Source organism: Bombina bombina, chromosome 4 (assembly GCF_027579735.1).
Source record: "Bombina bombina isolate aBomBom1 chromosome 4, aBomBom1.pri, whole genome shotgun sequence".
NCBI lineage: Eukaryota > Metazoa > Chordata > Amphibia > Anura > Bombinatoridae > Bombina > Bombina bombina.
The window spans coordinates 109,050,640-109,074,073 of NC_069502.1; the positions used below are offsets into that span (position 1 = coordinate 109,050,640).

Consider the following 23,434-nt stretch of genomic DNA (forward strand, 5'->3'; position numbering starts at 1 on the left):
CCTTTGTTAAAAAGTCTTTTTTGAAATACTCCAATACATATACCGCTGCTTTTTGTGTGTGTTTTTTTTAATGTTTAAAGAAACAGTTTGTAATATCAAATAAAGATTAATAACAATAATGTGCATGGTTCTTTACTACTTTTGTTCTCTGGATATCCTTTGTTGAAAATACTTTATTGAAATACTGCAATACATATACTGTTGCATTTTTTTTATGTTTAAAGAAGAATATCATAAAATAAAGATTAATAACAACCCATGATATCACAAACTGTTTCTTTAAACATTAAAAAATAAATTCAGCATGATATGTATTGGAGTATTTCAATAAAGTCTTTTCAACAAAGGATATCCAAAGAACAAAAGTAGTAAAGAACAATGCACACTATTGTTATTAATCTTTAATTGATGATATTACAAACTGTTTCTTTAAACATAAAAAATTAAAAAAATACATCAGAGTATGTATTGTAGTATTTCAATAAAGTTAACAAAGGATATCCAAAGAACAAAAGTAGTAAACAATCATGAACATTATAATTATTAATCTTTATTTAATTATATGACAAACTGTTTCTTTAAACATAAAAATAAATGCAGCAGAATATTTATTTGGGTATTTTTGAAGAGCATTTGGCGCTGTCTAATGACATATTGAAGGGAGCAGGGAGCGTGTGACAAGCTGCATTACATCAGCAGAAGAAGCTGTCTAATGACATATTGAAGGGAGCAGGGAGCGTGTGACAAGCTGCATTACATCAGCAGAAGAAGCTAATGACATATTGAAGGGAGCAGGAAGCGTGTGACAAGCTGCATTACATCAGCAGAAGAAGCTAATGACATATTGAAGGGAGCAGGGAGCGTGTGACAAGCTGCATTACATCAGCAGAAGAAGCTGTCTAATGACATATTGAAGGGAGCAGGGAGCGTGTGACAAGCTGCATTACATCAGCAGAAGAAGCTAATGACATATTGAAGGGAGCAGGGAGCGTGTGACAAGCTGCGTTCCATCAGCAGAAGAAGCTGTCTAATGACATATTGAAGGGAGCAGGGAGCGTGTGACAAGCTGCATTACATCAGCAGAAGAAGCTGTCTAATGACATATTGAAGGGAGCAGGGAGCGTGATAAGCTGCATTACATCAGCAGAAGAAGCTAATGACATTTGAAGGGAGCAGGGAGCGTGTGACAAGCTGCGTTCCATCAGCAGAAGAAGCTGTCTAATGACATATTGAAGGGAGCAGGGAGCGTGTGACAAGCTGCATTACATCAGCAGAAGAAGCTGTCTAATGACATATTGAAGGGAGCAGGGAGCGTGTGACAAGCTGCATTACATCAGCAGAAGAAGCTGTCTAATGACATATTGAAGGGAGCAGGGAGCGTGTGACAAGCTGCATTACATCAGCAGAAGAAGCTGTCTAATGACATATTGAAGGGAGCAGGGAGCGTGTGACAAGCTGCATTACATCAGCAGAAGAAGCTGTCTAATGACATATTGAAGGGAGCAGGGAGCGTGTGACAAGCTGCATTACATCAGCAGAAGAAGCTGTCTAATGACATATTGAAGGGAGCAGGGAGCGTGTGACAAGCTGCATTACATCAGCAGAAGAAGCTAATGACATATTGAAGGGAGCAGGGAGCGTGTGACAAGCTGCGTTCCATCAGCAGAACAAGCTGTCTAATGACATATTGAAGGGAGCAGGGAGCGTGTGACAAGCTGCATTACATCAGCAGAAGAAGCTAATGACATATTGAAGGGAGCAGGGAGCGTGTGACAAGCTGCATTACATCAGCAGAAGAAGCTAATGACATATTGAAGGGAGCAGGGAGCGTGTGACAAGCTGCGTTCCATCAGCAGAACAAGCTGTCTAATGACATATTGAAGAGAGCAGGGAGCGTGTGACAAGCTGCATTACATCAGCAGAAGAAGCTAATGACATATTGAAGGGAGCAGGGAGCGTGTGACAAGCTGCATTACATCAGCAGAAGAAGCTAATGACATATTGAAGGGAGCAACGAGCGTGTGACAAGCTGCATTACATCAGCAGAAGAAGCTGTCTAATGACATATTGAAGGGAGCAGGGAGCGTGTGACAAGCTGCCTTAAATCAGCAGAAGAAGCTGTCTAATGACATATTGAAGGGAGCAGGGAGCGTGTGACAAGCTGCCTTAAATCAGCAGAAGAAGCTGTTGCGATAGCAGAGTGGCGGGGAGGGGAATGGCATGCTTCTCATGCACGAGCATGGAGACTGAGTTTTCAAGACGGGATATGCAAATATATGAGAGGTGGGAGGAGAATGGGAGTAGCTGCGGTGAGGGGCGGAGTTCAGATTCTTGCCGAAGAGCCGAGGACCCAGAATTCTACAGGGGCACCATTTCTGATATAACACCGGAATTCTACAGGGGCACCATTTCTGATATAACACCGGAATTCTACAGGGGCACCATTTCTGATATAACACCGGAATTCTACAGGGGCACCATTTCTGATACAACGGCTCTATGAATTACACATATACTACGTGACAAAAGTTATCAATATCTATACAACTCATTCCAGTCAACTTGAATGCCTTGCAATAATAGGGAGAGTGGGACAAACTCAGCTCAAAGTAGTCTATCTGCAGACTGGAGGCTGTGACCTCCACTGCAAATTTTTTTTTTTTTTCAATAAAACTTTAATGTATCAAACAACCAATATGCACAATCATTCAGAAAATGTTTGTTTGTTTTAAATAAACTTTATGCACAATCATTCAGAAAACGTTCTATTATTGTGTTCTATTAGGCAAAGTATAAGCAAATGTAATGATTAAGTTATAAATAGATCATCTCAGGAAATCACAGGAGTAATTCTTTAGTTTTCATGTATTGTCTACTGTTTTAAATTAACAATCTTGAACTATTTAAAGCTCCACTCTACACAACAATAATGTGACATCCACAACCTCCACAGGGAAGTTCTCTTTAAACAAGAAGAAGGTTTGCTGCTTTCTTTCTTTTTTTTACCGTATTTAACCCCTTAGTGACCTGACTGTTTTAACAATTTTTTTAGCGTTAGCGACCAAGGCTATTTTTACATTGCTGCGGTGTTTATCGGTAATTTCCCTCTTACTTATTTTTTTTTTACCATATTTAACCCCTTAGTGACCTGACTGTTTTACCAATTTTTTAGCGTTAGCGACCAGGGCTATTTTTACATTGCTGCGGTGTTTGTGTTTAGCTGCAATTTTCCTCTTACGCCTTTACTGTACCCACACATATTATATATCGTTTTTCTCGCCATAAGATTGACTTTCTACACATACCATTCTTTTCATCATATCATATAATTTTTACTAAATATTTTTTATAAATTATGATAAAATATATTAAAAAACACACTTTTTTTTACTTTTACCCCCAAAATCTGTTACGCATCTACAACCCACGAGAAAACAACATGGCTAAACACTTTCTTCATTTTGTCCTGAGTTTTGAAATACCCAATTTTCAATTTTTACGATTAACCTTTTTCTCCTTCAGTGACCTTTTAACCCCAACCCTCCCCTAGATCTAACCCTTCCCCTAGATCTACCACTAAGCCTAGATCTAACCCTAGATCTAACCCTTCCCCTAGATCTACCACTAAGCCTAGATCTAACCCTAACCCTACATAACTATTTATTTTTATTATTTTTACTATTTAATTTTTTTTCATCTGTTACAGCTGCGGTCCTTAAGGAGATAAAGGGATAGTAAATTCAAAATTTAACTTGCATGATTCAGATAGAACATGTCATTTTAAGACACTTATAAATTCACATCTATTTTTAAATGTGCTTTGTTCTCTTGTTATCCCTTGCTGAAAGAGAATACGCACATATTCAACACTAGTGGGAGCTAGCTGCTGATTTTTGCCTGCACACATTTGTCTTTTGCGATTGGATGACTATGGCTCCGTTCGGGCAGCGCTCCAAGCGAACTGGGACTCACTTTTAGCGTTTTCCTCACATTTGCAAGTGAGATGCCTGGCGTTTTTTGAGTGCTCTGATGACGTAAGTCCCAGCGCTTCCATCGTGCTGGAAAAGCTGTCACTTTTCAGAGCAAGCTCAGACGCTTGGCAACATGGCAGCCTCCACACACGTTTTGCTGTGGAGGCTGCCATGTTTTTATAAGCAGCAGAGGAGGGACAGGTGAGGCGGATAAGTCTGACAGCAGCATTTAGTACAGGGCAAATTGGAGATAGGTTACTTAACCTATCTCCAATTTGCCCTGTACTAAATGCTGCTGTCATGCTTATCTGGTGTTATGCTGAGAATTGTTTCCCTAGTGTCTCTGGTTTCCCCTGCCTCTCTGCAAACATCGGAACTCTGACCCACCTCCATTCAGCTGCTCTCAGCTCAGCACCCGTACTATTATTAGCTTAATGTGGCAGGATAAGCTACAGGGGCTGAGCTGAGAACAGCTGAATGAAGGTGGGTCAGAGTTGCGATGTTTGCCGAGAGGTGTTGTGTAAACAGCTTAAATAAAAATAATCCTCCACTAATAAAGAGACACAATTTAAACATTTTTACAGTCAGCTACAAGGGAGCTTATTTAAAAACGTTTGCATGCGCAAAGTCCATTATTGTGCAGCAGATCCCTTTGCGCATGCGATCATTTTCTCTAAGCTCCCTTGCTTGTGACGTCACCTAGCGCCACGTCATCGCTGGAAGTGAAGCACCTCCACTAGCTCCTGAGCGCTGCCCGAACGTGGCCTATATGTGTTCATCTTGCTGCCAGTAGTGCAATGTTGTTCCTTCAGCAAAGGATAACAAGAGACTGAAGCAGATTGTATAATGGAAGTAAATTGGAAACTGCATGTTCTTTCTGATTTATAAAAGTTTGTTTTTGACTTGAGTGTCCCTTAACTGATTTTTTATTTATTATGAAAATAACAGTTTTGATTCTGACTATGACTAAGTTTCCTCCCATGTGCTTGACACAAGAGGCAGCAATCATTAAAGATCTACACATTGCTATACAATGGGTTGTCAAGAATGAGGCACTGTTCTGTGGGCGCATAACCATACCAAGTTATGTGTCAATGAATGAAGATGACTGCCAGGAGGCCATAGATAACGTGATGCAAAGAGAAGAACCAGAAGCAAGGGAGCCATTCCTCTTTGTATTTCAGCACAGAGAAGATATGGAGTTGTTTTTGCAGGCATGTCTTGACCAACAGGGCCTCCAAGTTAATGCCATGTTCAACAAATGACTGATGGACAAGGGGTGGTGGTGTGTTTCTGTTTAAATTATTGATAATAATAAAAAAATAAGATAATTAACACCATTTCTGAGTCAGTGCTTTAATAACACACTACCACAAGTATGAAGGTACAAGATAATTATAGTTAACAGTATATATATATATATATATATATATATATATATATATATAGTAGCCTATTGTTGCTTCTGCTTTCATAGTATAAGGTTAGGGTTATAAGTTCAAATGGTTTCTGACCTTGATTGAACACGATTCTCCAGAGCTCCGGGGAACAGCAAGAAAGCACACAAGCACAGAGAGTGTTTCTCACTAGTTCCGTTTACTGTAAGTATACACAGCAGTTATATAGCAGTCTCGCATCATGAGGCTACAGGAAATGCAGTTAGAGGAGTAACATAAAATGTCCATATATGTCTATCTAAGAAACATGTTAAAGGAAGTTGTGGGTGTTGTTTGATGTATTGCAGACAATCATATGAGTTACAAAATGCTCTCATGTGTGGATTACAAGTCACCCACTAACATAATATACCCATCAACACACAGAGAGACAACCACATAAAACACACAAAGACATAGAGACACACACCCTCACTGAGACATCCAGAAAAAACAGAGACATACACTCTCAGAGAGACACCCACAGAAACTGCACATACATACAAACACCCTCACAGAGACAACCAAAGAAAACACACAGACATACTCGCACACCCTCAGAGAGACATCCACAGAAAACGCAGACATACATACATACACACACCCACCCTCAAAGAGACATCCACATAAAAAAAAAGTCATACACATCCACCCTCACAGAGGCATCAAGAGGAAATACACAAATACATACATACACACACCCTCACAGGGACACAAATAGAAAAAGCACAAAGACATACGCACACACCCTCACAGACATACACAGAAAATGCACAGACATATACACCCACTCTCACAGAGAGACCAACAAAAACAACAACAAAACAGTGTGTGACATGCATGATAAAAAAATTGCAGAAATTAAGAGATCACTTTTTAAACAATTAGATTTGCAAATGTGCAAACAAAAATTAAACTATGAATTCAAAATTGTAGATTAATGTTATCGGTAGATGGCTAGATGAAGAAAAGTACTTTTAAAAGGTTGACATATGTTTGTGTTTTTTCCCCCAAAGAAGAGCAACACTTCAATTATGGTGTAAACATGTTCCCATCTGTCAGCTGTACTTATGGATTTTGAAAATGCTGTACTCTATATGGTCTTGGTGGAACCATAAGCCGTGGCACTAGGTCTCATACCATTAGATCTGGTTAAATGCATGATTTAGGCTCGTTTGTATGTATTTCAAAATTAAGTCAGCTGTAGTGTAAGCTGAACAGTGTTAAGTTAACCTGTATCATTTCAAACACTGAGAAATCTTAGTTTGAAAGTATAACTTTTTATGCATATGTAAAAATCATAGATAAAATGCCTCCTTGCATCTGTAAAGTCCTTGCATAAAGGGGCAGTAAACTGAAATGTAGTTAAAATGTATATATTACTAAAAAAAAAATATATCTTTCAAAAGGGCAACTACCATTTGTGTATTAAGGAGGAAACCTTTATGCATGGCTTTAAATATAGAATTTCTACAGCATTGTCAAATAATAATAAATATACTGCTGCAGATTGCTAAAAAAAATGTGTTTTTATGGACCCCTGGCCCCACCATACTACTACCACACTGAAGTTACAATCCAAAATTGCACAAAGAAATAAAAAAAAATTACTATGTAAGTCCTACCTCCTCTGCAAATGAAAGTGCTCTGCCATCTGACTTCAGACACACACTGTACAAACTTAAAGGGCTACTGGACCCACATTTTTTCTTTCATGATTCAGATAGAGCATGCAATTTTAAGCAGCTTTATAATGTATTCCTATTATAATTTTTTATTCGTTCACTTGCTATCTTTATTTGAAAAGTAAGGAATGAAAGCTTTGGAGCATGACTTATTTTTTGTTCAGTACCCTGGATAGAGCTTGCTAATAGGTGCCTGCATTTAGCCATCCAATAAGCAAGCGTAACCCAGGTTCTCAAACTAACATGGGCCGGCTCAAAAGCTTTTATTTCTTCTTTTTCAGATAAATATAGGAAGAGAACAAAGAAAATTTGATAATAGAAGTAAATTAAACAGCTGCTTAAAATTGCATGCTCTATCTTAATCAAGATTGAAATAAATTGTGTTTAGTATCCTTTTAAGTGCCAAGTCTGTCTCACTACGCATAGTGGTTTAGTGCACACTCAAAAATCCTCTCAAATGCTAATGCTTTACTCATTTTAATAAAATTGACCACACTCAGTAGCACTCTGCTGTAGTACCCTCTGGTGGCTGCCACAATTGTTTAAAGAAAATAATAGTTGTTCTTGCCTCATGGGGCACCCTGGCCCATTTGGCCCCTGACAGGAGTCACCCCTGTAACCCCCTGATGGCAGCCAGGTGTGATTTACAGAGATGATGTATTTATAACTTACAATAATCATTACTTTTGCTTATACTTTTGCCCTAACAGAACATATGTTAATGTAAAGAATGTGCTTATTTAACCTTATTAATAACAATCAGCATAAACCACTGTGAATGAACATTAAGAACAGGAAAGCAAAATATTTAGTTTTCTGAATTATTGTGTCTATTGATTGTTACGTTAAAATCCATTTAAAAAAAAAAAAAAAATTGAGTGGAGGTCAAATGTTTCCTGTTTTGAGTTGAGCTCCAGTTTGGCACAAGTTTGTTTGCCATATAAAGCGTTGGTTCAGGCTTAGAACATATATCCACACAGAAATGAGTGTCGCAAATAATTTTAAACCTTTTTAAATACAAGTTACTTTTAAAAAAGGTATAATATATTCAGTGGCAAGGTTGGCACAAGTTTGTTTGCCATATAAAGCATTGGGTCAGGCTTAGAACTTAAAGGGACAGTCTAGGCCAAAATAAACTTTCATGATTCAGATAGAGCATGTAATTTTAAACAATTTTCCAAATTACTTTTATCACCAATTTTTCTTTTTTCTCTTGGTATTCTTAGTTGAAAGCTTAATCATATGCTAATTTCTTAGACCTTGAAGCCCACCTCTTTCAGATTGCATTTTAACAGTTTTTCACCACTAGAGGGTGTTAGTTCACGTATTTCATATAGATAACACTGTGCTCGTGCACGAGAAGTTATCTGGGAGCAGGCACTGATTGGCTAGACTGCAAGTCTGTCAAAAGAACTGAAAAAAGGGGCAGTTTGCAGAGGCTTAGATACAAGATAATCACAGAGGTTAAAAGTATATTATTATAAATGTGTTAGTTATGCAAAACTTAGTTTTAAAACAATAAAAATTCTGGTGTAGACTGTCCCTTTAAAAATATGAAGTGGTTCATGCCCTGTATATATGCACACAGAAATGAGTGACTCATCGGATTTCAACCCTTTTTAAATACCAGTTTAAATACAAGTTACTTATTCAGAAAAGGTAAAATATATGAAGTGGCCAGGTTGGCACAAAAAAATTGCTATAATAAGCATTGGGCACGGCTGAAAATATGTATATTCTATGAAGATGTTCATGCTGAGTATATATCATCACAGAAATAAGTGACCAAAAGGATTTTAACACTTAAAATACCAGTTACTTATTCAGAAAAGGTAAAATATATGAAGTGGCAAGGTTGGCACCAGATTGTTTGATATAAAAAGCATTGTGACAGGCTGAAAACATGTATATCCTATAGAGAGGCTTATGCCATGTATATAAGCACACATTAATGAGTGTCCCAAAGGATTTTAAAAGTTTTTAAACACCAATTACTTATTTAGAAAAGGTAAAATATATGAAATGGCAAGGTTGCCTGCAATTTTTTGGCTATAAAAAGCGTTGGGCCAGGTTGATAACATGTCTATTCTATAATGGGGTTCATGCCCTCTATATATCCACACATAAATTAGTGGCCCAAATGATTTTAACCCTTTTTAAATACCTTTAATTTATAAGATAAAATATATGAAGTGGCAAAGTTGGCACCAGATTGTTTGCCTTAAAAAGCATTGGGCCATGCTGAAAATATTTGTCTATTCTATGATGAAGTTCATGCCGAGTATTTATCATCACAGAAATGAGTGACCCAAAAGGATTTTAACCCTTTTAAAATAACAGTTTATTATTCATAAAAGGTAAAATATATGAAGTAGCAAGGCTGTCACCAATTTGTTTTCCATAAAGAGCGTTGGGCAAGGCTGATAACATATCTGTCCTATGATGGGGTTCATGCCGTGTATATATCCACAAATAAATAAGTGGCTCAAAGGATTTTAACTCTTTTTAAAATAACATTTACTTTTTGAAAACATAACCAAATTTGTTCCACATTTGCTATCTGTTTATTGCAATACTAGTGTTAAAGTCCGTGTAGACGGTCAAAAATGTGTCCAACTTACTACCCACTCCCTTATTTACCCACCTCTCCCTCCTAGAACCTTTGCCTACCATCTGACCCCCATCCACTCAGATCTCCTCTCTCTTATCCCCCTCCCTCCTTCACCCTCCCTGCCACTTTCAACATCTAATTTTCTGCAGCGCAGAGGTACCACCCGCTCCTGTCTATATCTATCAACAATCCCTCTATCTCTATCACTATCCATATATCCCTCTATTGCTGTGTCTATCTATCCCTATCCATCTATCCCTCTATCTCTATTCCTCTATCTCTATCCCTATCTCCCTATACCTATATCCATTTATCTCTACCCATCTATCACTATCCCTCTATCCCTATCTTAACATATTTTTTTTATGCAGCGCAGTGGTCCCAGCCTCTCCAGCCCCTCCAGTGATGGGGCTCCCACCTGCCTCCCTCCTTACCCTCCCACGCCACCGATTGGCACCACCGCTGCACAATACAGAAAGGGACACAGATTGCAGCAATGCCTCAATATTGAGGCATAGTGCATTAAGATTTTCTAAGCAACCGTTGCAGAGAGTCCCAGTGATGATGCCGATCGTTGGTGGCGTGTGAAGGATAGGAGGGAGGCAGGTGGGTGGCCCATCACTGAAGGGAGCAGGAAGAAGGCGGTAGGGTATGTGAGAGGTGCAGGAGCGGGTGGGAACGCTTATAAAACGGAAAAAGTTTGAAGCTGGAAGGAGGGAGAGGGGGATAATAGATTAGTAAAATAAACTGGGAGAGGGTAGAGTGGTAGGGGAATTAGGGTGGGCAAATACAATACAGATTTTATTTTATATATCTACTGTATATAAAAAAAATAAAAGCAAATAAATATAGTAAAATGGCTACTGGCAGACAGCTGAAAGTACATAACATGTACGCTAAAAAGTAGAAGGGGGGGTTAGAGAGCTGTTGGGGGGGGGTCTGAACAAAGGAGATCCCAGAGAAGCATTTACAACCATTTGTGCTATAATTGCACAAGCTGTTTGTAAATAATTTCAGTGATAAACCCAAAGTTTGTGAAAAAGTAAAAAAAAAAAATTATTTGATCGCATTTGGCGGTGAAATGGTAGCATGAAATATAGCACAATGGGCCTAGATCAATACTTTGGGTTGTCTACTACACTAAAGCGAAAATTAAACGTACAAGCTCCCTACAAGCTAATGAATTAACACCTTCACTGCTGGTCATAATACAAGTGTGGTGCGCAGCAGCATTTAGCGGACTTCTAATTACCAAAAAGCAATCCCAAATCCATAAATGTCTGCTATTTCTGAACAAAGGGGATCCCAGAGAAGCATTTACAACCATTTGTGCCATAATTGCATAAGCTGTTTGTAAATAATTGCAGTGAGAAACCTCAAGTTTGTGAAAAAGGGAACAATTTTTTTGTATTTTATTGCATTTGGCGGTGAAATGAAATATACCAAGATGGGCCTAGATCAATACTTTGGGTTGTCTACTACACTAAAGCTAAAATCAACCCTACAAACTCACTATAAGCTACTGAATTTATTATGTCAATACTGGGCATAATACAAGTGTGGTGCACAGCAGCATTTACCGGATTTCTAATTACAAAAAAGCAACGCCAAAACAAAATATGTCTGCTATTTCTAAACAAAGGGGATCCCAGAGAAGCATTTACAACCATTTGTGCCATGATTACACAAGCTGTTTATAAATAATTTCAGTAAGAATTTTTTTTTTGTGAAAAAGTAAACATTTTTTTTTATTTGATCGCATTTGGTGGTGAAATGGTGGCATGAAATATACCTAAATGGGCCTAGATCAATACTTTGGGTTGTCTTATAAAATAAAATATATATATGTGAAGGGTTATTTAGGGATTCCTGACAGATATCAGTGTTCCAATGTAACTAGCGCTAATTTTGAAAACAAATGGTTTGAAAATAGCAAAGTGCTACTTGTACTTATTGCCCTATAACTTGCAAAAAAAAAAAACAAAGAACATGTAAACATTGGGTATTTCTAAACTCAGGACAAAATTTATAAACTATTTAGCATGGGAGTGTATTGGTGGTTGTAGATGTGTAACAGATTTTGGGGGTCAAAGTTAGAAATACTGTGTGTTTTCTTTAAATTTTTATAAAAAAAAATATAGTAAATTGTAAGATATGATGAAAATAATGGTATCTTTAGAAAATACATTTAATGGTGAGAAAAACGGTCTATAATATGTGTGGGTACAGTAAATGAGTAAGAGGAAAATTACAGCTAAACACAAACACCACAGAAATTAAAAAATAGCCTTGGTCCCAAACTGTCAGAAAATGAAAAGTGCTGTGGTCCTTAAGGGGTTAATAAAGAACTGAGTTTAAAAATGTCACTAAGCTTTTTAACAGCAAAACAAACTTTCTAGGGACATTTACATAGAGCTCTGCAGATTTGGGAGCACACAAACAATAAATGTTGTTTATCAGCGCTGGTGCACATATAAGATACATGTCCCATGTTGATGTATGACAATAATATCAAGCTAATGACAAAGACATTTCACTCTCTCCCAGCAAGGTAGTTATCACAGAAAAATGCAAAAGATATTCCTAATGCTGCTCCCTGCATTGTTGTCACCACTCATTGTCACAGTGTAATCTCAGTTTCTGTCCTCAGTCTATAGCGTCACCAGTACATAAAACTAAAAACTGCAGGAAAAAAGCTTCAATATTTAATCTAGGATTAGAATTGTCGGCATCTGTTTTCTGTGAGTGCTCAGCCTCTGCATTATTCAACAACTTGCAGAAATGTAAAAATAGCCCTGGTAAGAAAATGTAACAATGGTCTGGTCACTAAGGGGTTAATGTTCATTCACAGTGGTTACCTTATAAATCACAATCTGCATAAAGCACTGTGAATGAACATTAAGAGGAAGAAAGCTACAAAATGTTTCGTTTTCCTAATCATTGTCTATAGCTTGTTTGTTACATTAAAGTTGATTAAAATAAAATAAAAAAAAAAAGCTTTGAGTGGAGGTCACATGTTTCCTGTCTAGAGTGGAGCTCCACTCTGCAGTTGGACCCTTCTCACTCAGCTTGGCGTTTTCTACAGAGGCGGTACAAGCTCCTCCCATAGTTCTAGCCAATCCATTGCCAGGCCTGTCAAGGCGGTTTCTATGAGGAGCAATCAGGGGAAGCCTATGTATAACGCAAAGCATGATGGGACTTGTAGTTGTGCTATTCCTGATTGTTCACAGCTGCCAAGACACTGCTGATAAGGTGAGAAGGACACATACAGACTGAATACGGGGTGCAGCAACCTGTAGTTGTGTTCAAGGGTACATGGATTATTTTCTGAAGGACACGTTATACTGTGATATTAAAAAGTGCACGCTCACAAGGTCCCTGCTAGTGCAGTTACAGTACTGTGGCATTTGATGTTCTTTCTAATCATTGTTTTCATGTGGCTCTGCGCTTGCATAAATGTGCACACCGTCATATTTATTAATAATAGTCCACAATAAACAGAAGTGTTGATTATACAGTATTTGCACTGTACACTTCAACTCTATGTGTTCAACCCCCATAAAAAGTTAAACGCAAAGTTAAAGTTCTGCTTGGAGATGCATGCCATTGGCAGAGTCATGTGACTGAAGCTGCTAGTCGTTTCACCTGCTGTTTCCTTTTCAGCTACAGCAGTTATCTGTGTTTCCCAAGCAGAACTTTAACGTTGTTTAGCCACTTTACAGAATCTAAACACATAGGCCAGTGATCAAAAACTTGCCGGCATGGAGAAAGGTCACACTAAATCTTTGTGTTTTTTGTTGAACTTTATATAGTAATTTATGTGCTTCTCTTTCTCTTCCAGAGCCATGATAGAAAGATAAAAAGCTCACAAGCTGAAATGTGTCATTATAAATGTTCTTACATTGCAATACTGATAATACCTCATAGATAATACCTCCAAACCAGAGAGATTTAGATTATTGGGACCTTAGAGTTGGAGCATCGATAGTGCAAAAATTGCATGACAACAAACAGGGATAGGCACAGACAAAGGCTGTGGCGGACATTTCCCAAAGTACAGACCTTAGTGAAGGACACCAAGGTACATTTGAAATTAAAAGCATTATTTTATAGTGCTTGGTGTTATTATACTGATGCAGATACCACTGACCCTATAACCAGCCATCCTCTGGCTATACCCATGTGCCAGTGTCACTACTGTGTCATTATATAGTGCTGGGTGTTATTATACTGATGCAGATACCACTGATCCTATAACCAGCCCTCCTCTGGCTATACCCATGAGCCAGTGTCACTACTGTGTCATTATATAGTGCTGGGTGTTATTATGCTGATGCAGATACCACTGATCCTATAACCAGCCCTCCTCTGGCTATACCCATGAGCCAGTCTCACTAATGTGTCATTATATAGTGCTGGGTGTTATTATACTGATGCAGATACCACTGATCCTATAACCAGCCCCCCTCTGGCTATAACCATGAGTCAGTGACACTACTGTGTCATTATATAGTGTTGGGTGTTATTATACTGATGCAGATACCACTGATCCTATAACCAGCCCCCCTCTAGCTATACCCATGAGCCAGTCTCACTAATGTGTCATTATATAGTGCTGGGTGTTATTATACAATACAGATACCACTGATCCTATAACCAGCCCTACTCTGGCTATACCCAGGAGCCAGTGTCACTACTGTATCATTATATAGCGCTGGGTGTTATTATACTGATGCAGATACCACTGATCCTATAACCAGCCATCCTCTGGCTATACCCATGAGCCAGTCTCACTAATGTGTCATTATATAGTGCTGGGTGTTATTATACTGATGCAGATACCACTGATTCTATATCCAGCTCTCCTCTGGCTATAACCATGAGCCAGTGACACTACTGTTTCATTATATAGTGCTGGGTGTTATTATACTTATGCAGATACCACTGACCCTATAACCAGCCCTTGTCTCGCTATAACCATGAGCCAGTGTCACTACTGTGTCATTATATAGTGCTGGGTGTTATTATACTGATGCAGATACCACTGATTCTATAACCAGCCCTCCTCTGGCTATACCCATGAGCCAGTGACACTACTGTTTCATTATATAGTGCTGGGTGTTATTATACTGATGCAGATACCACTGATCCTATAACCAGCCCCCCTCTGGCTATAACCATGAGTCAGTGACACTACTGTGTCATTATATAGTGCTGGGTGTTATTATACTGATGCAGATACCACTGATCCTATAACCAGCCCTTGTCTGTCTATACACATGAGTCAGTGACACTACTGTGTCATTATATAGTGCTGGGTGTTATTATACTGATGCAGATACCACTGACCCTATAACCAGCTCTTGTCTGGCTATACCCATGTGCCAGTGTCACTACTGTATCATTATATAGTGCTTGGTGTTATTATACTGATGCAGATACCACTGATTCTATATCCAGCTCGCCTCTGGCTATACCCATGAGCCAGTGTCACTACTGTGTCATTATATAGTGCTGGGTGTTATTATACTGATGCAGATACCACTGATTCTATATCCAGCTCGCCTCTGGCTATACCCATGAGTCAGTGACACTACTGTGTCATTATATAGTGCTGGGTGTTATTATACTGATGCAGATACCACTGACCCTATAACCAGCCCTTGTCTGGCTATACGCTTGTGCCAGTGTCACTACTGTGTCTTTGTATAGAGCTGGGTGTTATTATACTGATACAGATACCACTGATCCTATAACCAGCCCTCCTCTGGCTATACGCTTGTGCCAGTGTCACTACTGTTTCTTTGTATAGAGCTGGGTGTTATTATACCGATGCAGATACCACTGATTCTATATCCAGCCCTCCTCTGGCTATACGCATGTGCCAGTGTCACTACTGTGTCTTTGTATAGAGCTGGGTGTTATTATATTGATGCAGATACCACTGACCCTATAACCAGCCCTTGTCTGACTATACGCATGTGCCAGTGTCACTTCTGTGTCTTTGTATAGAGCTGGGTGTTATTATACTGATGCAGATACCACTGATCCTATAACCAGCCCTTGTCTTGCTATACGCATGTGCCAGTGTCACTACTGTGTCATTATGTAGTGCTGGGTGTTATTATACTGATGCAGATACCACTGACCCTATAACCAGCCCTTGTCTGGCTATACGCTTGTGCCAGTGTCACTACTGTGTCTTTGTATAGAGCTGAGTGTTATTATACTGATGCAGATACCACTGATCCTATAACCAGCCCTCCTCTGGCTATACACTTGTGCCAGTGTCACTACTGTGTCTTTGTATAGAGCTGCTTGTTATGCTGATGCAGATACCACTGACCCTATAACCAGCCCTTGTCTGGCTATACGCTTGTGCCAGTGTCACTACTGTATCTTTGTATAGTGCTTGGTGTTATTATACTGATGCAGATACCACTGATCCTATAACCAGCTCTCCTCTGGCTATACCCACATGTGCCAGTGTCTTTACTGTGTCATTATGTAGTGCTGGGTGTTATTATACTGATGCAGATACCACTGATCCTATAACCAGCCCTCCTCTGGCTATACACTTGTGCCAGTGTCACTACTGTGTCTTTGTATAGAGCTGGGTGTTATTATACAGATGCAGATACCACTGACCCTATAACCAGCCCTTGTCTGGCTATACCCATGTCACGTGCCAGTGTCACTACTGTGTCATTATATAGTGCTGGGTGTCATTATACTGATGCAGATGCCACTGATCCTATAACCAGCCCTCCTCTGGCTATACCCATGTGCCAGTGTCACTACTGTGTCATTATATAGTGCTGGGTGTCATTATACTGATGCAGATACCACTGATCCTATAACCAGCCCTCCTCTGGCTATACCCATGTGCCAGTGTCACTACTGTGTCATTATATAGTGCTGGGTGTCATTATACAGATGCAGATACCACTGATCCTATAACCAGCCCTCCTATGGCTATACGCTTGTGCCAGTGTCACTACTGTGTCTTTGTATAGAACTGGGTGTTATTATACAGATGCAGATACACATCCAGTATTTCACTTGGGCTTTATATATTCCATAACTTATCACCCAATATCGCTAGCAGTCTCTTGACAAGCCACTAACTTTATTTACACTACATATTTTTTGTATTCCTATTATTTAATCAGAAAGACAAGATATACTAAGGTTGTGGCGGACACTGCAAGGGCTAGTCTCGGACACCTTGCCTATCCCTGGTAACAAATTACAGCACTGTTAGGGAGGCCAGAGGACAGGTTTGAAAACCAGTGAATTAGAGCATGCGCTTTTGCACTAGAATATCCTTAAAGGGATATTCAACAGATTTTTTTATTATTGCTTAAAAAAAGATAGATAACATCTTTACTACCCATTTCACACCTTTGCACAACAAACATTGTTATATTGATATACTTTATAACCCTTGAAACCGCTAAATATCTGCCTCTTTCTAAGACCCTGTAGGCCGCCTCTTATCTCAGTGCATTGTATTAGCTTTTCACAGCTGGACAGTGCTAGTTAATATGTGCCATATAGATAACATTGTGCCCACTCCCATGGAGTTATGCACGAGTCAGCACTAACTCGCTAAAATGCAAGTTTGTAAAAAGCACTGAGATAAGGGGGCAGTCTGCAGAGACTTAGATACAAGGTAATCACAGAGATAAAAAGTATATTATATTACAGTGTTGGCTATGCAAAACTGGGAAATGGGTAATAAAGGGATTTTCTATATTTTTTAAAGAATAACAATTTTCAAGTAGACTATCCCTTTAAAGTAGCTACTACTTTAAGAAATCTTAAATATGGATCACTAAAATTAACACACTTTTGTATTTTATTTCAAAAGTACGCTCTCCCCATTACATAGCTTCCAAATGTTGGCCTACCCTGTCAATCATTTACAGATAGGATTGCCAGCTGTTGTCTAAAAAATTACTAGACAACCAACCAGTGGGTTATCTGGAAAAAGAGTAGGTGGAGTCAAGATCTAACCCCATCACCACAGCACATGTCAGTTATATGCCCATAACTCACACCTACAACCCTATACCCCATCAGCCATATTACAAAATCAGGTCTTAGACTGGATCCAATCAGTGTCCAACAACTGTAGGCAGCTATTTGAATTACTGGACCGTCGGGATAAATACTTGACACCTGGCAAACCAATTACAGGTAAAAAGAAATATATATATATATATATACACACATACACACACACACACACACACCATATAGCATGTCTGGCATCTTGCAAGCACACAGCTAGATTAAAAGCAAAATGGAAGAGTTAATTACAGCATTTGACCAAATGGTGATAGGCCCAGGAACACGTCAAGTTCTCCTTCTTGGGTCCCTAATCTACAGCCACTCAATGCATGCCCTCAACCAAACACTCTGAGATACAAACAAGGGTGACACAGGCCCTTTGTAATTTCCATAGAAACAAACAAAACACAGAAATGGACGTGGTCTTAAGCCTATTGCCATTTGGCCAAATGCTGTAACTAGCTCTTCTGTTAAAGGGATATGAAACCCAAATATTTTCTTTAATGGTTCAGATAGCGCATGCAATTTTAAGCAACTTTCTAATTTACTCCTGTTATCGATTTTTCTTTGTTCTCTTAGTATCTTTATTTGGAGAAGCTGGAATGTAAGCTTAAGAGCCGGCCCCTTTGTGGTTTAGCACCTGGCTAGAGCTTGCTGATTGGTGGCTAAATAAAGCCACCAATCAGTAAGTGCTACCCAGGTCTGAACCAAAAATGGTCTGTCTATAATAGGAATAAATTAGAAAGTTGCTTAATATTGCATGCTCTATCTGAATCATTAAATACATTTGGGTTTCATATCCTTTTAATCTAGCTGTGTGCTTGCAAGAGAGTGCCAGACTTTTTATGTGTTGAGTTTATAATTTAGTTTTATTTTCGCTATGGTCATTGCACCCAAAAGGTTTCATTTGATAACATTTTGCTGTGAAGGGGCATGTTATTTCTGCAGACACAAATTCACAGTTTTGAGAACTTCAAAACCACTAATATGTGATAATATCTTCAAGATAGAAAAAAAATGCCCAAAATAATCAGACTGAAACCTCTGGGAGAGCGTGACATTGTGAATGGATTAATGGAATTATTTTAACAAAAACATTACAGCCAAGAATATACAGCATCTTACTATATAATTAAAAAAAATGGATCTATATTTCAGAACAAATAACCTTTAGATAATAATGTATCTTAAATCGAAACTATTTTATATAGATTTTATCCTCAAAAAGCATTTTATTAGGAAAAAATCCTATTTAAACATAAAATATAGATTTAATTGATTTAAAAAATAAATAAATTGATTTTTATCCACCCTGTCCCTAATTTGATGGATAGGTCCCATCCCCTATCCAAGCTGTCCAATCTTTGCAGATTCAGATACCTGTACTAATATTTAGAAATTAGAAAAAGGGTGGTGTAACCAAGCGCTGAGTAGATCCCTAAGCTGTACACAGAAGGGGTCCTAACCAAACCCCAAGAGATTGAGATGCCAGTAAAAAAGTAATGAGTACAGCGCCAGAGGCTAGGGAATGAGGTAAAAGCCCTAAAGGTACTCAGAGGTGTGGAGTACAGCTACTATATTAAAAGTAGTGGAATATATTAAAAACAATATGTTTATTACAAGAGTATGTTATTAAAAAGGTAAAATACAAATACAATAAAAATAAAAACAATGGTAATTCGTTACAAAATACCAACTTCAAAAATTTAAATTATACCAATGGGAATTCATGGATCCATGATGAGCAATAAAATATGGGGTTGACAATAAATGGCAGTGATAAAATAGGTTAGTAGAACTAATGCAATCAATGCCTAGTGATGCAAAAATCGTAGTGCATACAGTTGCAGAAAAGTTAATATATATATGTGTGTGAATAATATAAAGGATGAACAGTTAGTATGCAATTGGCACTGCAGTGCAAAAAAAATGACAATGTTAAGCAAAAAAAGGTGGAAACATGGTGAAAAAATGATGGAAAAATGAAGTGAGGTAGCACAATGATTGTGAAGTAAAACCAAAAAATTAAGAAGTGAAAAAAAGGGATCCAAAAATATAAAATAGGTGAAAAACACAATGATGTTCAACAAATGTTAATGATGATCAAAAAAATGTATCTTAGTTGTAATCCAAATGAATAGATGCAAATTTAAAACAGAGTCAAAGAATAAGAAAAACCTTTGAATCCTGGTGATGAAATCCCCTAGGCAAGTCCCTAGTAACGGTCAGTATCCTAAAAAACGTCCCTGTAAAAAGAATAAAAAATAGTGTAATATTGAATCAACAGCTGACCGATACTAGGGACTTGCCTAGGGGATTTCATCACCAGGATTCAAAGGTTTTTCTTATTATTTGACTCTGTTTTAAATTTGCATCTATTCATTTGGATTACAACTAAGATACATTTTTTGATCATCATTAACATTTGTTGAACATCATTGTGTTTTTCACCTTTTTTATATTTTTGGATCCCTTTTTTTCACCTCTTAATTTTTTGGTTTTACTTCACAATCATTGTGCTACCTCACTTCATTTTTCCATCATTTTTTCACCATGTTTCCACCTTTTTTTGCTTAACTGTCATTTTTTTTGCACTGCAGTGCCAATTGCATACTAACTGTTCATCCTTTATATTATTCACATATATATATATATATATATATATATATATATATATATATATATATATATTCTCCAAGAAGAGATAAGCACAGTCTTACATTACCACAACTGCCAGGGTGCACTTCACATAAATTGTATCCATTCCTCGTTTGCAAGAAGGCACTCACTGGTCTTAATACGAAACAACTTTTAATTCATATATTTAAAAAGCAAGTACATCCATAACGTTTCGATGTCGTTGTGACATCTTTGTCAAATGTTCTGCTAACATCAATATAGGACAATCATGTTCCCAAAGTAGAAAATCGCTAACAACTTACATCTATATACAACCTTATATACACATCCATATTCACATCTTCCCGCTCCGCAGTTCCTCCATCTCCCCCCTGACGTCATCACGCTCAAACGTGGGCGTGAGCGTAAGACGTCATTCGGTTCCGATTGGCTATGTGTCTCCATGGCAACCGTTTGTATACACACACTACGGTATGTCATTTCTAGCCGCTCCTACTACTGTCATCACGCAATAGCGTGCTTGGGACCCTATCATGTAGGCTGAACAGCAGGCGGTTGTCATGGGAACCCACAGCCAGGGAAAACAAAAACACCAACAAACTGTGTAAGTCCTAATATAAGGTGTATGTGTTCAGATTGGCATCGAGCGATATGACAACTTGAGGATGAAGATAAACTTCATATGAAGCACAACAGTGCTCTTCGATTAAAGATCCACAAGTGGTTTAACCTCGATCTATACCATCCCCACACATAACAGCCTAAAAAATAAGAGGACACTTTAAACAAAAATTAAAAACAATGTGACAGTTTGGCAGATATCCCCTATGCTAATAGTTTGCAACCCCTGTATGACATAATTAACACTATATTTCTTTATTAATCATACACTTTAATATGTACACTTGGCCCTTATTTTGTATATACTTTTGATAAATAGCCATCTCCTTCATGCCTAATTGGAATAGATAGAAACCAGTGTGTACCCAGTGTGTAGGTTCCTGGAATATATTCCTACACATTGGGATGGCAAATCAAAGTCTATGTCCATGTTATTTTGTGTAGAATGGTCCAAAATCCAAATTAGTATTTAATCCCTTTGGTATGACCGTGTCCAGCATGTGAATCCATTTAGTTTCTCTCTGGAGCAATCTATTTGCTCTGTTGCCACCTCTTGGTAGTGGTGGAATGTGGTCAATCACCATTGTTTTCATACTTGAGACACTATGCCTGTGTTGTACAAAGTGGCGTGCTACAGGCTGATCTGAACTTTTCTGCAACTGTATGCACTACGATTTTGCATCACTAGGCATTGATTGCATTAGTTCTACTAACCTATATTATCACTGCCATTTATTGTCAACCCCATATTTTATTTTATTGCTCATCATGGATCCATGAATTCCCATTGGTATAATTGAAATTTTCGAAGTTGGTATTTTGTAACTAATTACCATTGTTTTTATTTTTATTGTATTTTACCTTTTTAATAACATACTCTTGTAATAAACATATTGTTTTTAATATATTCCACTACTTTTAATATAGTAGCTGTACTCCACACCTCTGAGTACCTTTAGGGCTTTTACCTCCTTCCCTAGCCTCTGGCGCTGTACTCGTTACTTTTTTACTAATATTTAGAAATCGAAACTATTCGAAATTCAAACCTTTCCCATTCCAAGCAATGTAGTTTTTTTTTTTTTTTTTTAAATGTTATCTGCCCATGTAGAATAAAACAAGATTTTATCACATTTATAAAAAGACCTGTCAGACTAGGCAAATTAACACATATGCCTCTGCATTATGCAGTATCTCTGCTTATAAGGCACGTGAATAGCAACTGAAATAAGGTGGGAATATTATTCTAGTATTGTCTTGGTTTTTTTCAGCGGAAATATTTTAAGTTTGTTATTGTCCCTAAAATATTGTTCTGTTTCTTTAACACTTAATAACTGAAATTAATTTTAAGGGGACAGTAAAGTCATAATTAGATTTAGATAGATATATATATAGTAATTGGCTCACCCATGTGTTCAGTTTGAAACCAGTAGTGCATTGCTGCTCCTTCAACAAATGATACCAAGAGAATGAAACTAATTTGATAATGGAAGTAAACTGGAGAGTTGTTTAAAATTGTATGTTCTACCTAAATCATGAAACATTTTGAGTTTTATGTCCCTTTAAAAATATTGATTAGGTTTAAAGGGAGAGTAAAGTAAAAATTAAACTTTTTTGAGCATGCAATTGTAAAAAGACATTAAACACTAAACACATTTTATAAGCATAGTATTAAAGGGACACTGAACCAAAATTTTTTCTTTCGTGATTCAGATAGAGCAGCAATTTTAAACAACTTTCTAATTTACTCCTATTATCAATTTTTCTTCGTTCTCTTGCTATCTTTATTTGAAAAAGAAGGCATCTAAGCTATTTTTTGGTTTAGAACCCTGGACAACAATTGTTTATTGGTCAGTTAAATTAATCCACCAATCAGCAAGAACAACCCAGGTTGTTCACCAAAAATCGTCCGGCATCAAAACTTACATTCTTGCTTTTCAAATAAAGATACCAAGAGAATAATTAAAATTTGATAATAGGAGTAAATTAGAAAGTTGCTTAAAATTGCATGCTTTTTCTGAATCACAAAAGAAAAAATTTGGGTTCAGTGTCCCTTTAAGGGTATTCCCCACATCCCTCTAGTTATGGGTGCTGCCATGTTGAAATCTACCTTTCACTACATTGCAGTGCTGACCTGTTTGCACATGTGTAGTAACTCTATTTCAGATATCTGCAGTGAACACCCATGATTGGAGGGAGGTGCATGAAATGTGTTTAGTGTTCCTTTAAACAGTAAATCAAATGTGCTTCTTTCTCCTTGTATCCTTTGTTAAAGAATAAAACTAGATGGGCTTAATAGCAGAAATCACTAGCTAGCTGAACAAATCATATGAGCCAATGATGAGGCATATCTGTGCAGCCACCAATCACCAGCAAACTCCCTGTGGTGCATTGCGG

General features: G+C 37.8%; 1 protein-coding gene across 2 annotated transcripts in view; it reads left to right on the top strand.

Annotated features, from left to right (window-relative positions):
* Positions 1 to 12,832: 12,832 nt before the first annotated feature.
* MMUT (methylmalonyl-CoA mutase) overlaps positions 12,833 to 23,434 on the top strand; it is a 212,893-nt gene continuing 202,291 nt past the window's right edge. The window contains exon 1 of one of the 2 annotated variants that reach the window (XM_053709592.1): positions 12,833 to 12,955. The gene's annotated coding sequence lies outside the window, so the exon portion shown is untranslated. The remainder of the gene's footprint in view (positions 12,956 to 23,434) is intronic. The other variant, XM_053709593.1, reaches the window with a different exon arrangement.